We start from the raw sequence: 18698 nt of genomic DNA on the forward strand, positions 1-18698 counted from the left end.
TGAAATATTATTCAGTTTAACCTTCTGCAATAATCTCATGCCTCAGTTAACAATAATGAATGCTAAGTTCCCCTTTAAGGACAAATACGTTGTAGGTGCTACCACACTTGTTTGTTTCCTGTCCCCTACAATGACCTCCCCAGGAAAATCAAAGATCTAGATCTGCACTGTCCAGTGCAATAGCCATTTGCCCCATGTGACTACTGAACATTTGGAATGTGGCTAGTTTGAGGTGAGATGTGCTGTCAAGTGTAAAATTCATCCCAATTTTCAAAGATTTAACATGAAAAATAGATGTGAAATAGTTTACTAATAATTTTCATTTGATTATATGTTGAGATAATATTTTTGATATATCAGCTTAAATAAAATGTTATTAAAATGATACTTGATGAGATGAGCACTAGGTGTTATATGTTGGTAAATTGAATTTAAGTAAAATATTTTTTAAATAATAAAAAATAAAATGAATGTGATTACTGAAAATTTTAAATAAGGTATGTGACTCATGATATTTTTGGTTGATGGTCTTGACTATGCAGTTTTTTCTATCCTGCTATGAGGTTCCATGTTTCAAACATAAACACTCTGAGGTGGGGAAAGAAGTTTCAGGGAAGCTTGGGATTTAGCTATTCTACTCCTTGGAAACTACCCTTCAGAAACACATGCATTGGTACCTGTATAATGTGCATATGTTGTAGTATTATATATAATTTGAAGAAAATACTGGAAACAACCTAAATGTTCAACCATTGGGGGCTGATTAAACAGTGGTACATCCTTGTATTGGACATGGGCAACTATTAAAAAGGCAAGACATTCTCCATAAGAACCACCTGCGATGTTGTACCTAAAGCTAACACACTGTTATATGTCAACTGTATCTCAACTTTTAAAAATTTAGTTATCTCTATACCCATCGTGGGACTCAAACTCATGACTCTGAGATCAAGAGTTCAGTGCTCTTGCAACCGAGCCGAATAGGTGCCCCTAAAACTTTAAAAATAAAAAAAAAAACTACCCAAGACACTTATTAAAAATACAAATCCCCTAGGGCAGCCCGGGTGGCTCAGTGGTTTAGCACCGCCTTAAGCTCAGGGCGTGATCCTGGAGACCCAGGATCAAGTCCCGCGTCAAGCTCCCTGCATGGAGCCTGCTTTTCCCTCTGCCTGTGGCTCTGCCTTTGTGTCTCTCATAAATAAAATAAAATAAAAAAAAAACTACAAGTCCCCAAAAACTTCTCAGGCCTCTCTGGGGAGTTCTTTTTTTTTTTTTTTTTTTTTTTTTTTTTTTTAAGAGTTTACGTATTCACGAGAAACACACACAGAGAGACACAGGCAGAGGGAGAAGCAGGCTCCATGCAGGGAGCCTGATGCGGGACTCGATCCGGGGACCCCAGGATCACACCCCGGGCCGAAGGCAGACGCTCAACCGCTGAGCCACCCGGGGGCCCTTCTCCGAGGAACTCTGACTCAGCAGGTCCGGGGCGAGCCTCTGTGTTCGAAAAGTTCCCCCAAGAAATTCTGATCTCCAGACACATTTGCAGACACGCTAAAATATCTTGCTCGTGCATGATGGAAAAGACAATCCAAGGCAGCGTCTAGAAAGATATCACGTGAGGATCTCTGTTTAGGAAACAGTGACAGCACGGGCACGTGTCAGCGTGCGTGTGAACACCCGCATTCGTGCACGGCCAGGGGCCAGGGTCGGCCAGGGTCGGCCAGGGTCGGCCAGGGTCGGGGCGGCGGAGCGGACTGGAGCGGGGACTCGCTCCCGACGGGTGTCCAGGCGTCGTCTCCGGGGAGGAGGACCCCAAGCGCTGGGGCGAGGCCGGGCGAGGCCTGCAGGCGCGCTCCCAGCCCGGCGCCTGGGCCCCCGGGTGCCCCGGGGTGCCCCGAGGTGCCCCGAGGTGCCCCGGGGTGCCCCGGGCCCTTCCCGCCTCGCAGGCTCCCCTCCCTCCGCCGCCCGGCCGCGCGGGGGCGCTCGAAGCCGGCCTGGGCTCGCGACCCGGGCGAGGGCTCGGCGCAGCGCCGCTTGGCCCGAGGCGGAGCCGGGGCGCCGAGGTCACCGCACAGCTGCGGACTATTTCAAGGAAACAGGTGGCCGCTCTGGCCTCGTCCGAGGCTGGGCGTTTGCTGAGAACAGGCCATGGCCAGGGCGGCCTCGGGGCCCAGCCGCAGAGCCTCTGTCTGGGAGAGGGGAGCGCAGGGTGACCCCTCAGGAGCCTGCAGATCTTCCCCCCCCACCCCACCCCACCCCGAACCCCCCTCCCCCCACGAAGGGCGGTCTCGGCCCCGGTGACGCAAGCAGTCAAGGCTGGGGAGGGATTTCGCGGTCCTCTGCAGGGCTGTACCCTCTCAAACTGGAATCTCTGGGGCGAGGCCTAGGCATCAGCATTTTGAAAGCTCCCAGGTGATTCCAATGTGCAGCCAAGCTGGGAGACAAACGTCCTACCCTTGCAATTAAAGTCCCTGGAGCCTATGAAGAGGAAGAAAGGAAAGAAAGGAAAGGAAGAAAGGAAGAAAGAAAAAAAGAAAGAAGAAAGAAAAAGAAAGAGAAAGAAAAAGAAAGAAGAAAAAAGAAAAGAGAAAGAGAGAACCAGAGAAAAGAAAGAAGAAAGAGAGAGAAAGAGAAAGAGAAAGAAAGAAAAGAAAGAGAAAGAAAAGAAAGAAAGTCCCTGGAGCAGGGCCCCTGGGTGGCTCAGTGGTTGGGCACCTGCCTTCAGCTCAGGTCGTGATCCTGGGGTCTGGGATGGAACCCCACATCCGGCTCCTTGCAGGGAGCCTGCCTTTCCCTCTGCCTATGTCTTTGTCCCTGTGTGTGTGTTTCTCATGAGTAAATAAATAAATCTTTAACAAAAAAAGTCCCTGGAGTTGCAGCATCCCCTGGAAGATTGATAGGCAGAGTCTCAGGCCCTATCCTGGACCTAGTGATTCAGAACTTGCATCCCATCCCCCCCCCCCGCCGAGATCCCAGGAGATCTGTGGGCTCTTTAGGGTTTGGTAGGGCCGGGAGATAACACACAGGCTCTGAGGGCTTGTAAAAGGTGCACAACGCTAGCAAAACCCTTGAGTCGTGTGGTCTCCTCAGAGGCCCCTCTCTGAGCTTCCTTCTCCTCACCCATAGAATGAAGATAATAAACACTCCTTTTAGACTGTTGTGATGATTAAGTTTGACAACACCTGTAAAGTGCCTGGTCCTCAGCACTCAGTAAATACGAGCTCCTAGCTGGGTTTGTACTGTTTTTAATCCTGAAACAGAACCTGTTCAGTTGGCCGGCCTGGTATGAGCATATGCCTGTCATGCTTCTTGTCCAGCTCATCCCCCATCCCACCAGCATCAAATGTCTTTTCCCTCCAGGGACTCAGACATGGAGACCAGAAAGTCTGTGGCTCAGTTCAGACAGCCTCTGATTCCAGAGTTGTTTTTCCTGTTGAAATCATGTGATTGCTCCATCATCGGGAAAAGAAAAACAATAAGAGGGAGTAGGTTCTTGTAATTGCCATGGAAGCTGCAAATGTGAAGCTTTTCTGAGCCAGCTGGAGAGGAGAAGGGTTTGGGGAAGGGGGTTGCCAAATCTCCACCCTCCTGGGCTTCTTGATTGCAGATTAACCCCAGATGGAGTGTCTGGGAAGCTGTGTGAAGGCTCTCCCGCAGGATCTGGGGAACGATATGCCGATAAGGACAAGTCATGTACAACATGAAGCAATCCTGTGCTTTCAAGGGTAGTGCAGCTTCATCCAATAACGGTACTGCTTTGTTTTTTAAAAAAGGACCGTTCATTCGCTTAATTAATTAAGCATTTTCTATATACCAGGCATTGCACTACCTCATTTCATCATCAAGGTTACCCCTTGAAGCTGGTACTACCTTCATTTTATAGGTAAGAAACCAGGCTCAGCTGTTTGATTCAAAGGTCACCCAGCCACTGAATGACGGACTCGGAATTGAGATGAAAACTTTCCTGGACCCTCAGCCCACTCTGGTTCACTTTACCTGACTGTTGCAGCCATGAGAGCTGGAACTCCATCAAGTTAAATGGAATTGTTTGTTATCCTTGGTGTGTTTTCCTCCAGGGGTCTCAAGGCACCACCTCCTGAAGTCCTCTGCAAGTCCCTTCATCCTCTGTGGGGAAGGATGTCAGTTCCACCATGAGCCAAAATTCTGTATTTGTCTGCAAAATATAAGAGTTTAAAATCATGTACCTGACTCTCTTTCAACTTTCTGTTGAAGAAACATTTATCAGGAATGTCAAGAAATAGATAACTCAAAAGGAGACAGCAGTCACATTTGAAAGATGGGAGCATGAGAGAATAAGCCCTGGCCCTGGGGGAGTGGAGAATATGTAGTGGTTTTATGGATCAAAAGGAGGGATTTCAGGCAAAGGGGACAGCATAGGCAATGGCATAAAGACATGGGGTGTATGTCTGTTTTTTTTTTCCCGTTACTAAAATATAGGCCCCTTGAATAAAAGCCAATTCAAACCTTGCTTTGAATTTTTTTAAAAAGATTTTATAGATTTTATTTATTTATTCATGAGATACAGAGAGAGAGAGAGAGAGAGAGAGAGAGAGGCAGAGACACAGGCAAAGGGAGAGGCAGGCTCCATACAGGGAACCCAATGTGGGACTTGATCCTGGGTCTCTAGGATCATACTCTGGGCTGAAGGCGGCACTAAACTGCTGAGCCACCCAGACTGCCCTGCTTTGAATTTTAAATGAATTCAAAATTATAATACTAATAGTATTGAATAATTTCTTCTTCTTCTTCTTCTTCTTCTTCTTCTTCTTCTTCTTCTTCTTCTTCTTAGATGGAGCAAGGCAGGAGAGGTGCAGAGGGACAGGGAGACAGAGAATCTTAAACCCACTTGGGGCTTGATCTGATGACCCTGAGATCATGACCTGAGCCAAAATCAAGAGTCAGATGCTTAACCAACTGAGCCACCTATGTGCCCCAGTACTGAATAATTTCTAACACCATATGCCAGCTGCCATTTTAAACACTTAATGTACCTTAACTTATTCATTCCTCGAAAGGACTCATTTTACAGATGAAGAAACTGAGGCTAAGCAACTTGCCAAGGGTCTTAAAACCATTACCTGACTGACCCAGGATTCCAACCCAAGTCTCCTGGCTCTCAAGTCTGTGCTCCTACCCACCTGCCATGTTGTCTCTCAAATGTTAGGTACCCTAACATATCAGTGTAGCCTCTGTCAATCTCGTTTTTTAAAAAGATTTTATTTATTTATTTATTTATTTATTTATTTATTTATTTATTATTTATTTAAGAGAGAGAGCATGCACACACGCACAAGTGGGGGGAGGGGAAGGAAGAGGGAGTCTCAAGCAGGCCCTGCACTGAGCACAGAGCCCTCAGGGCTCCATCTCACGACGATGAGGTTATGACCTGAGCTAAAACCAAAAGGTGGATGTTCAGTTGAGAGTCACCCAGGTACCCCTCTATCGATCTCATTTTGAAAATGCCTTCTTGTTATTTATTTCTAGTGTAGAGCAGGGCTGTGTACCAGGAGATCTGTAGGTCTGCTACAAATATCTGTGTAGTAAAATAAGAATAATAGCTAATGTTTATCAAGTACCTACTATATGTTAGGAACAGTGCTAAGATCTTTTTATTTTTTTTAAGATTTTATTTATTTATTCATGACAGACACAGAGAGAGAGAGAGAAAGAGAGGCAGAGACACAGGCAGAGGGAGAAGCAGACACCATGTAGGGAACCCAATGTGGGACTCGATCCCAGGTCTCCAGGATCACAGCCTGGGCCAAAGGCGGCACTAAAACACTGAACCACCGGGGCTGCCGGTGCTAAGTTCTTAATAAGTATCTCTTCATTTAATGCTCACCCAAATCCTCTAATGTATATTATTATTATTATTATTATTATTACCACTTTATAAATATGGAACTGGGGCTCAGAAACCAAACTAGCATCCTACAGTTGGGAGGTGTCAGAGCTGGGTGTCAATCCCAGGCTTGGTGAAACCAGAGTTCTCCCTTCCAAAAATATTCCCATGGTGCCTCTTTATCTTGGGACAGGGGTTATTTAGCTTTCCTCCTTTTTCAGTTTTCTTATATTTCAAGTGAAATTAATAAAAAATAACAAATATCTGTGTGCGGTTGTATATACCACAAACAATTCTCAGCAGTCCAATCTCATTTGATTCTCACAGCAACCTTATCAAGGTAGAAAACACATCTTCCAGCTAGGTCTTCTCTTGAACTCCATAGATCTAATTACTGAATTCCTAGAATGCTATCTCTTTCAGTGTTGACTCCTGCCTGCACACACCGCCCACAGTGGGGAGGAGAGGATGGATGAGAAGAACACAAGGAACATCCATCCCTCTTCTATGTGGCTGAAGACTGACCAAGGAAAGCATGATGGCACTGCATTGGCCAGAAGTAAGAGAGGACCCCAACCAGAAGGGCCTCTGGCATAGTGGAGCTGGAAATCCCTGCGAGGGACTCACCAACCCTGAAAACCTGGTGGGCAACCCATGGAGAGGATGGGGTAACTGCTCTGAGTGCCAGCACAGAATGGAGAATGCCTGCCCCCACTCCAGCTGCTCTCAGGTAGACTAGAGGCAGCACTGAGGCTAGAATATGGCCAGTCAAGACCAATGCATGGGCCTAACATGAAATTCAAGCCAAAATTTGGCAGAGAAGTGTCAGTAACCCAGAGCCCTAAATTCATCCTGTGTATGATGTGAGAGTCACCCCAAATCAGCATGCCAGCACCATTCTGGCAGCCCAATTTTGTGCAATCCTGCAAAGGAGGTAACACAGAGACCAGTGAAGCAATCTATGGTTCAGGTCACTCTCCTGGATGGAGAATCCAGCCACAGGCGACTAACGAGATCACATAGTTATGAATCTCAGAACTTTTCCCGGCCTCTGATAAATTCCACATGCAGAACAGAGGGCCCAAGGGTGCCCAAAGCAAGAAATGGTAATGTGTGAAGAGGTACCACATTTGGGTCCTTGCCTAGGCTTGGGATATCCCACCTAGAAAATCCTGTTAGCCCAGCCAGTCTCCAGCAAAAATAGGAAAATTTTGGGGAAAGCCAGTGATCCATTTGCTTGTCTTAGGGCAATACTACAAGCAATATAAGTACTTTTCACAGTTATGGAGAAGTCCTAGATTGCCCTTGTTTTACTAGCCTCTCTTGAAGCTAGGGATGGTCATGTGGCTCAGTTCTAGCCAATGGGATATAAGGGGAAGATTACCGGATGGGGAGAAAGGGATGTTTGAGAAAAATTTTCCTCCCTGGATAAAGGAAAACTTCTTTCCCAGTGCAATCCACTTTCTTCCTTTCTTGTATGTGCTCTTCTGAAGATGAGATACCTGGAGTTGTGGCAACCATCTTGCGTTCACAAGCCAACAAGCCAAGATAAAGCCAAAAAGCCAAAGGTGGAAGAGCAGAAAGAGCCTAGGTCCTTTAGATGTCACGGAGCATCATTCCTTGGGGCTGCCATCACTGAGGCTGTTCATGTCAGATATTACACGTTTTTACTGCTTGAACCATTATAACTGGTTATTCTGATACTTGCAACTAGAAAGCATATGTAAGTTAAATACTGGCTATAAGCATCAAAGTCCAATTCAAGAATGGGCTAGACATTGATGTCCAGCATGCCAAGATTGAAAGAATCTCTTTTGAAAAGGAGCTTCCAGGTCTAGAAATGAGATGAATATGCAGATATGATCCCATGATGCCTAGTAACATTAGAAAAAGTGCATACATTCAATCAATTACCTAAAAGAATTCAATCTTATTTAGCCAAGTATGATTCCAGTTGGGCATTCATGGATGGTGTAAAACCTTCCCTTATGGATCTACCTTCTCACTCACAGCGATTCAATGACATAAGACTCCTAAAGTCCCTTCCCTCCCAGAGCTCCTTTTTTTTCTCTGAATATCCCTTCCCAGTGTTCCTGAATGTTGTCTTCTGCATATTCAGGTGTGACCTCCTCCTTGGTGGTTGCTGTTTATGGGGTCCATTTCTGGCTGGGCAGCAGAAGGGAGTTCTTGTAGTTGCCAGAATTTTAAAGTTCTTCTTAGGATTCAACTTGGTTAAAAAAAAATTCTCCATAGTGGAGAAGCTGAAAAATAAAAGCCTTTTTTTTTTAAGTCCCACTCAATATTGACTTTACTTAGGGCATTCTGTCAATAGGTTGTTATGTTCTAAGTTTCCCTTCCCTTCAGGTGGTAAATGGGATAATCAAAACAGGCAAAGAGGACAGAACCGTATTTCTCACACAAAAATGTCAAGATGGCAAAGATACTTGCTGGAAATGGGGTCCAGTGTTACAAGATGCAGGAAGGCATAAAAGAAGGGGCACCTTTGTTGGCTTGGGAAGTCAGGGAAGGCTTCACAAAAGAGTAACATTTGTGTTGGGACTTCAAGGATGATTAGGAATATATTAGGATACTGGGTTGTAAATAAACTCAACTCGAAGTAATTTAGGAAAAAGATTTAACTGTAAAGATGTTGCATCTCTTTCACAAAATAACAGGAAAAGGTGAATGACTTGAAAGGAGGAGGGGCAAGGAAATAGCTGGTCTGCAGCACAAATAGAGTGGAGAATCTCTCTCTGTTGTGCTTGCTTCTGTTTCTCTCTGCATCTTAAAGCAGAGAAAGAATGGCTCCAATGTTTTGCTCCTCATAGGAAATTCTCAGGAACTCTGGCTGGTTCACCTTGGTTTAGCTGCCCACCTGTAAACCAATCAGCTGTGACAAGAGGTGTGAGAACTTGTTAGTGCCTGCCAGAGACACATGGGTGAGGCAATGGAGGAAGATCCCCCAGAAGAAAGAGGCGTGTGTTTCGGAGGGAATTCTGTTGTAGTTTGGAGCTGGTACATCGTGTTTTTTTTTGGGGGGGGGGGGCGGGCGGATGGGGTATTTGTAGGGTACCAGGCAGATAAATAGAAATGAGCAGAGAAGGGAAATGAAAGTTGATAAGATGGGTGTAGTTGGGGAGCATGCCATGTAGAGGGAACAGCACACAGACATGAGAGTCCATGGTGCATTCTGAGAACTGCAAATAGTTCAGTATTAGTGGAATAAAGTTCGAGGAGGATGACAAAAGTTGAAAGTGGAGAGGTAGGCTAAGCCTGATCCAGGAGGATCTTGTATCCTATGGTAAGGAACTAAGATTTCTTCCCTTTGGTAATGAAGAGCTATCGAAGGATTTTTGAATAGGGGAGAGAAAGAATTACATTGAGTTAGATCATTCTGATAGCTCTGAGAGGGATGGATCAGAACAGTGTTTACAAATATGTTGTACCCAGCATAAGTAGACTTTATTTGGTGCAGAAGCTGTTGTAAGTAGAATGGAAAAGAGACATTAAATTTCATTGGCTGTTGTCCTAAGTTACTCTTTTTGCAATTCTTTTTCAATCTGTTTGATTTAGCCAAGGAGAAAGGATCAGTTTGGTGCTGGTATGTCTTTAATTCCTCTCTAAGTCTTGATAATCTTTCTCTTTATGAGAGAAAGAGCAGGGCCTCAAACTCAGAACTTTGAGAGCCAACAATAGCTAGCTAAGATTAGATAATGTAGTTTTACTTTCATTGTACTATTTTTGTGATTAACATTCTATTTATGGCAAGTGATACTAGTTTTACACGGATGATAATGAGATAAAAACTCCTTTTCAATGAAGTTGAGCAAGAGGAGAGTCAATGTAAGGAAACAAGGCCATAATAGTGCAGATGATGCATGGATATGGAAAGATTGGTGACAGTAAGGCACAAATGACTGAGATTTGGGATACACTGAGAAAGAAGAGAAGATCAAACACAAGAGACTGGTAAGAAGGATATTGCAATAGTAGAGGTGAGAGACTTTAAATGCCTTCAGATCTGAGAGCCTGATCTTATATTTATTTTGGTTTGCACTCAGGAATAAACCTTGAGGGCAGCAAGAAGACTGTCCAGTTAGTACCCTTGTCAGCAATGCAAAACATTGTCACAGATGTTGAGCTGGATCTTGATGTTAATTCCTTCTTTCAAACTCTGGTCCCCAAAACTTCTCTACTGATACACTACCCAAAATCCAATTTTGGAAGGTGGGTGGTATAAATGAGTACATTTTTAAAAATGTTTTTTAAAAGACCTTTACTCTTCCTTCAAGTTCCTTTAGCTTAAATGTCACCTCCTCTGAGAAACCTTCCCTGATTTCTCTGTATACATCCAGCTGCTCCTTGCACTGTGCTTCCAGTGAACCTTCCTATGCATTTAGGTCAAACTTTGCAGAACAATTTCTTTGTGTGCCTCTTCATTAGGCTCTAATCTGTCCAGTGACCCTGTCTTTTTTTTTTAAAGATTTTATTTATTTATTTATTCATGAAAGACACACACACACATAGAGAAGGACAGAGAGAGAGAGAGAGAGAGAGAGAGAGAGAGAGAGAGAGAGGTAGAGACACAGGCAGAGGGAGAAGCAGGCTCCCCATGCAGGGAGCCTAATACAGGACTCGATCCCAGGACCCCAGGATCACACTCTGGGCTAAAGGCAGGTGCTAAACCGTTGAGCCACCCAGGTGTCCCCATCTCTCTTTTTATCCACAGCTCCTAGGACTGTTCTGGCACAAAAATAAGCAGGAGATCAATAAACATTTGTGCAACAAATGAATCTTGCTGTGTGGACACCACTTTAAGGAAGAACACTTAGAAAGTCATTACATTCTATCGATTTCAAATTCAATGAAAGTTCAAAGAAGTGAAAGATCAACATGAACTGGAAAGAGTATTGAAGGAGTTAAAGATGTTACAAGACTTGGGTTGGAAACAGGAAATCTAAATAAAGATTCCTCAACATCACTTCAGCATCTTAATAGCAAGATTTCCCACTCCAAAGAGAGTGTGTGTGTGTGTGTGTGTGTGTGTGTGTGTGTGTGTGTGTGTGATTGGGGGAAGAAAGAGGCGTGTGTTTCTTGGGGGGGGGAAATGCAGGCAAGGAAGTAAGGAGCCAGGTCCTTGTGAGGGATTTCTCTTGTCTCTTCTCCCTGTCTGCCTTCTCAAGACCAACCCTTTGGAATTTGGCTGACGTTGTCCATGATCCGTCCTCTTTACAGAATTCTACAGAGTGCTTGGTCCATAAATATTTGTGGAATGGAAGCACCTCGCCATAAAGACAAAACTAAATGCTGTATTACTGGCTGAAGTTCATTAAGAGTTCATAGAAGGGGCAGCCCCGGTGGCGCAGCAGTTTAGCGCCGCCTGCAGCCCTGGCTGTGATCCTGGAGACCCTGGATCGAGTCCCACGTCGGGCTCTCTGCAGGGAACCTGCTTCTCCCTCTGCCTGTGTCTCTCCCTCTCTCTGTGTCTCTATGAATAAATAAATAAAATCTTAAAAAAAAAAGAGTTCATAGAAGGGAGAAGGGTGGGAACAGTGAGATCTTATTGAAGTATTTCTAGTGGATACAGGCTTGAGTCGGGCTATGGAACATAAAGCCATGGACTCTCCCACTCTCATACCCTCCAGTATTTTTTCCACACTCCCAGTTAAGATGACCTCAGTCCTCTACATCAGCAAAAGCCACACTGCCAGTAGAGTAGCCACTAGCCACATGTGGCTATTTAAATTTAAATGCAGTTAGAATTCAGCTCTTCAGTTGTCCTAACCACATTTCACATGTCCAATAGCCACATGGGCATAGCGGCTTCCATATTGAATAGCTCAGACAAGGAACCTTTCCATCAGTATAGAATGTTTGATTGGACAATGCAGGTCTAAGGAGTAAATCCCCTCTGGGTTGCTGAAGGTGAGAGCATGAGAGAGAGAGAGAGAGGGAGGGAGGGAGGGAGAGAAAGTCAACTTTTAACTGTGTTTTGCAGGCTTTTCTGCTCCTCCACACTTTTACACTGTTAGCTACTAACCTTTTAGCATAATTATTTCCTTCATTGACGGTTTCCTTGAGTGCCTGCCATGCACATGTTTTGTTTTGCTTTTTATAACTCAGTGGTTTATAATACATTTACAAAGTTGTGAGCTCATAACCACTATTTAATTCTAGAACATTGTCATCAACCTGAAGGTAAACTCCATATTCACTAAGCAGTCGCTCTCCAGTTCTCCTTCCCCTGACCCCTTGGCAACCATGAGTCTGCTATCAATCTATATAGATTTGCTTATTCTGGATAATTCATCTAGATGCAAACATATAATATGGGGCCTTCTGTGTCTGACTCCTTTCCCTTAGCATAATGTTTCCCAGGTTCACCCACAATGTAGCATGTGTTAGGGCTTCATTCATTTTTTATGGCTGAGTAATATTCCATTGTACAGATGTGCCACATTTTGTTTACCTATTCATCAGCTAGTGGATATTTGGGTTGTTTTGATTTTATAGCTATTATAATATTGCTAAGAATATTCATGTACAAGTTTATGTATGGTCATATATTTGAAATTCTCTTGAATCTGTACCTAGGAGTAGAATTACTGGGTCCTGTGGTAACTGTCTAACTCTTTGAGGAATGGCCAAACTATTTTCTAAATCAGTTGTATCATTTCATCTTGTGCACATTTGAGACCTTATTCTTCTCTTTATCTGATGATGCCTAATTTACAGAAACTGCCTATTCACTATCAGACTGAAGGATGATCACTTTGACTCACATCAAACATCCAGCCAGCCTGGAACTGGAGGATGCCCTGTTGAACGGCAGAGGGGTGTGACCCCAGTTTTCTTAATGCCACTCTATTACTTGTATTACCTGTAACTGAACCATCAGTTCAAGTTTACTGAGTACTTACTACTGAGTTCCAAGAACTAGGCCAGGCATTGCTATTAATTAGTTGGAAGGAGGGCCACGTAAATGGATCACTAGAATACTGTTGCTTTGTGCTGTAGTGAGACTATATAACAGGGGTGAGGAGATCACTACCTCTGCCTGGGAGAGTTAGTGAAAGCCTCACAGAGGAAAGGACATTTTAGTTGAGTCTTGAGTGCTAAACAGAAGTCACCAGAGAAGAAATGCAATGCAGAAGGCACAACGTAGCAAAGCATTTTGTGAGATGAGATAGGGGACAGACAGATCTGAATGGTTCCTGCCCACAAGAAGATTCCAGAGTGAACATAGTGGAATCCACATTCTTCTTTTGATTCTCATCCTTCAGGAGGCCAAGCTTAGTGGAATGCAACCAGGGCTATCAATTTAAGAAATTATCTTGGGTCAACCTAATTCTCCAGCTAAAATAGCTTTGCTTCTTTGGAGTGATAGGGTAACCAATCCAAATGGAAATTCTGCTTTGGCAAAAGCACAGCTATGAAAAGTGAGCAACTGGAATGATGATGGGTTGATGTCTCCATGTGCTCCTGCAGCTTAGAGAGGGATGTTGGTCTAAGAACCTTCCTCACACAGTCTATTTTGCTCTGTTGTTCCTATTGGGTGGGGCTCCCCCCATGCCAGGTCCATCTTTTCAATATAGAGTGAACTGATCATTCGTCCATTGATATAAACTGGGAAAATGAAGCTAATTTCCTCCTAGGGTCTTGAGCTCCTTAAGCTTACTCTAGGGTAAAAATCAAGCTGTACAAAGTAGGTCAAACTGGTCTTGTCTCCAGTCTTTCTCTCCAACCCAAATTTCTCACTCTAGAGTTCTGTCACCATAAAAGAATAGAACTAGAGGAAGTACTTGTGGGACAGTGGTTACATATTTGTTTCAAGGCACCCATGCAACCAACGTCAAAGGTGCTAAAATATAAACTGTGCTACTTATTTCTACTCACTGTTGCCTACGGATGCTTAGAGGGGGCTCCTTTTATTGGTGGTAAGACAAAGTTCTGGCAGCACCCTGATTTAGACTGGTTGTTCTAATTCTTTAGAAAGCCCCAGTTCAGGTGAGACAAAATGTTGGGAGGTAAAGAACTATGGGAGAAGAAATGGAAGAGGAGAACAATTTTAATTCCTGATGCTCTCTCTCCCCGTTCTAACTTGTGCCTCTTCACTGCAGTGTGGAATGACTGCTGGTGTGTCTTCCAAGATGCAAATCTCTCACACTCCAGACCGATGGCACTTGGCCACACGTTTCGCAGGACATGGGACATCCCTGGGTCGGCTGTTTCCTGTATTTCTGTGTTAATATATGCAAAGCATTTAGGAAAGAAAGTGCCCGGCAAATAATATGTGCCATGGGAAAAGTTAGGATGACTATTATTATTATTATTACTATCAGCTTTATTATTCAGCCTTATTTCCCTAGGTGGGTATTAAGGTCCCTGTAAAGGAAGATCTAACTCCCCATCTTTCTCGCTCCTCCTAATTTAATGCGATTAGGACCTCGCACAAGTTGCTTCCTTCTGCCGACTCTGGCTGGACCACCCGGAGATAGATCGTGCGTCCACACACACAATTTGGCGCCCGCTGTTTACGAGCCACAGTCCTACGCCTTTCTTTTTTTTCTTTTACAGCAAAAAGCATAAAAATGAACACGAAGTCAAAATCCCACGTAGGAGTGAGGCCCGAGGAGCAAGGACCCCCCCCACCCCCCACCCCGCCAGCCCCGGTATGGGGTATGGGCGGGGTCCCAAGGCGATCCCCACTCTCCGCCACCCGCAGGCTCCTCGCGCTACTGCTCGGCGCGGGGCTGCAGGGGCCCGGCTCGGTGCCTGGATCTCCGCGGGGCGGTGCAGCCGGGACGCGGGGCTGCGGCGCCGCGGGCACCGGGAGCGGGTCCAGGCGGCGCCCCGCCCATCTCCCCGCCCCGGCTCCCGGCCGTCCAATCAGGGCGCGGGTCGGGCGCGCGCGGCGGCCAATCAGGGGCGGCGGGAGCGGCGCCAGGAGCCGGCGGGCGCGGAGCGAGCCTAGAGAGCCGGGAGCAGGCGGCGGCGCTGCGGCCGCGAGGGAGGGCGGCGGGAGCGGCGGGGCGCGCCGAGGATCGCTCCCCGGGCCGGCCCGGCTGCTCTCCCGCGGCGGCCTTCCGGCCGGCACTCCGGACGGTGCAGGTGGCTTCGCAGGTAACGGCGCCCGCGCTCCGCGCTGGAGGGCGAGCGTGCCCCGCCGGTGGGGCTCCGCAGGTGGAGGCGGGGCGGGGGCGGGCGGGCCGCCGCGGGGTCCTAGCGCCGCGGGTGCCGCCCCTCGCCCCGCGGCCCCCCCCCCCCCGCGCGTGCCTCGGTCGGAGCCCGGGGGTGGGGGGGCGCGACATTTCCACCAGCCGCTGGCGTCCAGGGGTGGCAGGGGGTGAAGTGAGCCCTCCCGAGGGGGGCGAGGTGGGGGGGTGTCGTCGGGGAAGACACCTGCGACTCCCTCACCCACACGGGGACACTATTTGCCGACGGGTGTCTTCTCGGAGATGTGAGTCCCCGCGGCATCTTTATTGGCCCGAGTGGGGAGGCGGCAACAGGTGTCCCCGGGCACAGTGCCTTCCCCTCCCCCCTTCCAGCCCCTCCCCGCGTGAAATCCCGGCCCTGGCGTGGCGCCTCACCTTCGGGGTGTCCGGAGGCAGGACCCCTGCCTGGCCTCTCAGGCGCTCTGCCCGCTGGACAGCGCCCAGAGGCGGCTGGACCCGGCAGACCCGGGCTTTGGATGGAGTTTCCTCCGCGCGTTGCCAAGCAATTTGTTGGACACCCGCCTCTTGCTGGGTAAAGAAGAGTTGAAGATGAGAGACAGACAGACAGACAGACAGCAAGAGAGAGAGAATGTGTAAGTGCATCTGTTGCCCCTGCTGAAAGGAGCTCCCTGAGGGCTGTGGGTGAATCATTAACCATCGTCTTGTGCAGCAGCTCCTGGCCTCTGTAAGGGACAGACTCTCTCTCTCTCAGGCAGGTCCTTCATGCTCCAGGGGCCTCACTCTACTAATCTGTAAAAGGTGCTGATAGATGATTGCATTTGCTCCATAGCGTTGTTTCGAGAATTAAATAAACCACTGCGGGGGACGGGGGGGGGGGCATCCAACACAAAGCTAAGTACCCAATAACTGCTGGCTCTTATTGTTATTCAGAGTGGATGGTCTTTTAAAGAATAAATCAGATGTATCCTAACTGGCCCGGTGACCATTTGGAGCTCTGAACTCACAGGGGGAAAAATGCAATCATTAATGTTACCTTTAAAGGAGATCCTTTAAAGGTAATACATCCTTTGAGGGATTAAAAAAAAAAAAAAACCTGTCGGAATGGTGGAAGAGATAAATGGACTCCAATTAGTAACCGAGAAAAGCGTTGTAAAGCTTGAAAAATTTTGTTTTGGATTGTTATGAATGTTGCATGAGGAGAATATCTTGGTTTCTTTGTTGAATGCTCATCTTTGATTGGTATGACTGATGGGGGAGGACTTGAAGGTTCTTCTACTTTCCAGTCCTTGGTTAAAAGAGTTTAAAGAAAAGGGAAGGAGGAGAAAAACAAATAAAAAACCCAACCACACAACAAAATGCCAGCAGCTCTTAGAAACCTAAAATTGTAGTTCTCATGTTAGGCAGTAATTCCAGTGTCTGACTTGGGTGGTCTACTTCAGTTCTTTGCCACTATGTCACTTTTCTACACTTTTCTTTTCCTTGTTCGTTTACCTAAAATATCAATGTGTGGCTGACTTACTTGGAATTCTGAACTTAGCATCCTACTTTATGACAAACCTGAAAGGACCCATCCAAATGTTCCATAGGGCAGTGTCAGTGGGACTCTGCCTGTCTTATCACACCACACTACCTGGGAAAGGTACAAAATGCGCATTTGCCAGGAGCCTTCGAATAAATCCATCCACTTAGAGAAAGTGATTATCTTCTCAGGGGGTAAGAAGCCCACTTCCAGATGCAAGTCTTTCAAGTGTCAAATTAATTCCACATCCTTTTAAATTGTTGATAGGGAGACTTTTACTGGCTCAGAATGGGAGGATCTGAAAGCTTGCTGATGGAGGAGGGAGGAGGTGTGCGGGGGCCCAGGAAAGATTGCTGAGCTCAGAGCCAGACCCACACTCTGTGAAAACTCTGTTTCTGTGGCCCATGGTTAGGAAACCTGGACAAGTTGCCTTGCTTTTCTGAGCCAAAGTCTCTCACTCTGTAAAACTGAGGGCTCAGTTTTTTTTTCTTTTCCTTTTTTTTTTTAAGAGGAGTTCTAAGGATGGTACTAATGAATGGAAAGTCCCCAGCAAAGTTCCAAGGACATAGTTACAGGCCTGTAGCATCCAAAGGGGATCCTGCAGGTGGGAGTCGATCTGTTATACCTAGGAACAAAAAAAGACTTGATTGAGAGGATAACACCTGAGCTGAATACAGAATGATAAGCAAGTTTCTTATGAAGATAGGATTGAGGTAGGATTGGAAGGAAAGAGCAGAGGCGAGAGACATTCCAGACAGAGAGGTAATGGGAGACCAAGTGTGCCGTAATGGTCGGCTTAGGCAAAATAACAACCCCCGTATCTCAATGGCTTACAAGGTTTATTTCTCACTTATGCTGTATGTCCAGTGCAGGTCAGTGGTTCTGTTCCTTATCTCTTTTCATTCTGAGTCCCCTAGAGGCTTAAGAAACAGCCTCTTTCAGGGACAATACCGATCTCATTTATGGGAATGGGAAAAAGGAGAACATGATAAAACAAAAATGTGGCTTTTAATATCTGCTCAGAAGTAGCAGATTACTTCAATTCTTATGCCATTGGCCAAGGTAAGTCACATAGCCCAACCCAGTGTCAGTGGTATGGGGAATGGTTTGTTCTGAATTGCAGACAGTGAGGCACGGCTGAGTAGAAGGGAGAGTGCAGAAGTGAGGCATGGCTGAGTAGAAGGGACAGTGCAGAAGTGACAGGACCAGGGAGGTGGCACAGAGCAGATGATGAAGGGCCCTGGAACATGTGCCAGGGGTTTGGAACTTTATCTTATGGGCAAAAGAGCAGCCACTGAAGGGTTTTAAGTTCGGATTTTACACTCTCAGATTTTTTGGGCCAAGCACATGTCTCTAGAGGCAATGTGGGTCGAAAACGAAAATAGGTAAAATTAAAAGTGAGAGATGGTGGGGCCTGAATGAATTCAGCAGCCTCAAATCTCCCTATCTGTGATGTGCCTTGAGATTCCACTGATATGAAAATTATTCCCTTCTTTGTAAGTCCTCCTCCTAAAATGCACTTGCTCTCATCCTAAAGTCATTATTTCATAATGTCACCTAAAGCAGTGTTTCTCAAACTTCAGTGTGCCTCAGAATCACCCAGAGCCCTTGAGAAAAACAGATTTGTGGGTCCCACCCCTAGGATTTCTTAGTCAATATGTCTGGGGTGGCACCTGGGAATTAACATTTCTGACAAGTGCTCAGGTGAGGCTGATGCTGTCGGTCCAAAGTCCACACTTCAAAAACCATGGAACTAAAGGGAGAAATTAAAGATGTGGTTGAGGGAAAGGCCTGAATAGAAGGGCCTAATGGAAGGAGGAAGAGTCTGGAAGATTGTAGCATTCTCCATTTGACAGATTTGCTGAAGGCTGGTAGTGGCAATGGGGTCTGTAAGAGTGACTGAGTCTCTGGGTTTATATAAAATTGTAGATATAATTCTCATCTTAAGGAAATGAAAGAAGCTCGGATTCACAGAAGAAACATATGTGCTACTTTATCCCCTCCCTTTGTAATCCTGCCCTGACTCGCCTCCCCCATCCCCCCCCCAATCAGGGAGCACACACCCTTTTGTTTGGCTCCAGACCTCTCACTCAAGTCTGTCAGCGAACTCCAGTCCTGATCCATCACAATTCTTGTCATC

General features: G+C 46.1%; 1 protein-coding gene and 1 long non-coding RNA gene across 5 annotated transcripts in view; one reads left to right on the forward strand and one right to left on the reverse strand.

The window, feature by feature from the left end:
• Positions 1 to 3077: 3077 nt before the first annotated feature.
• LOC129495888 (uncharacterized) lies at positions 3078 to 15591 on the reverse strand. The gene is made up of 3 exons (XR_008661636.1): positions 15454 to 15591; positions 3997 to 4174; positions 3078 to 3660 (listed from the first exon to the last, which is right to left on the reverse strand). It is a non-coding gene; the product is annotated as an uncharacterized LOC129495888 (long non-coding RNA).
• The window catches only part of STON2 (stonin 2), a 145539-nt gene continuing 141697 nt past the window's right edge, over positions 14857 to 18698 (forward strand). For 2 of the 4 annotated variants that reach the window (XM_055303652.1, XM_055303650.1), the window contains exon 1: positions 14857 to 14986. The gene's annotated coding sequence lies outside the window, so the exon portion shown is untranslated. Of the gene's footprint in view, positions 14987 to 15569; positions 15672 to 18698 lie in introns of those variants that run through there. The other 2 variants (XM_055303649.1, XM_055303651.1) reach the window with 2 other exon arrangements.

This window comes from Nyctereutes procyonoides, unplaced genomic scaffold (assembly GCF_905146905.1).
Source record: "Nyctereutes procyonoides isolate TBG_1078 unplaced genomic scaffold, NYPRO_anot_genome, whole genome shotgun sequence".
Taxonomy (NCBI): Eukaryota; Metazoa; Chordata; class Mammalia; order Carnivora; family Canidae; genus Nyctereutes; species Nyctereutes procyonoides.